This window comes from Buceros rhinoceros, unplaced genomic scaffold (genome assembly GCF_000710305.1).
Source record: "Buceros rhinoceros silvestris isolate BGI_N320 unplaced genomic scaffold, ASM71030v1 scaffold42047, whole genome shotgun sequence".
Classification (NCBI taxonomy): Eukaryota; Metazoa; Chordata; class Aves; order Bucerotiformes; family Bucerotidae; genus Buceros; species Buceros rhinoceros.
Window position 1 is genome coordinate 61,565 of NW_010424779.1, and position 306 is coordinate 61,870.

Below are 306 nucleotides of genomic sequence, written 5' to 3' on the forward strand. Positions count from 1 at the left end.
TTTTTTAAACATACTTTTCTTTTTTTTTTTCCCATCAGAAAGTGGAACTACTGAATTGCTTCATATTTAAGCAGATATTTCAGATTTCCGAGAACTTTTGACAGCCTGGGAAAAGGAGGTGGGTATTCAATGCCTGTCCCACGTGGTAAAGCCTGTCCAGATCACTGTATGCTGCAGGAAGGGCAGCAGTCTTGCAGAGCGTTGCAGTTACAATTGCCGCCTGTTTTTTGGCAAGTACCATATTTACTGGTGTAGAGCCAGAGCCCATTCATCTTTGAAATGCTCCAGCTGCTGCTGATCTGCTCT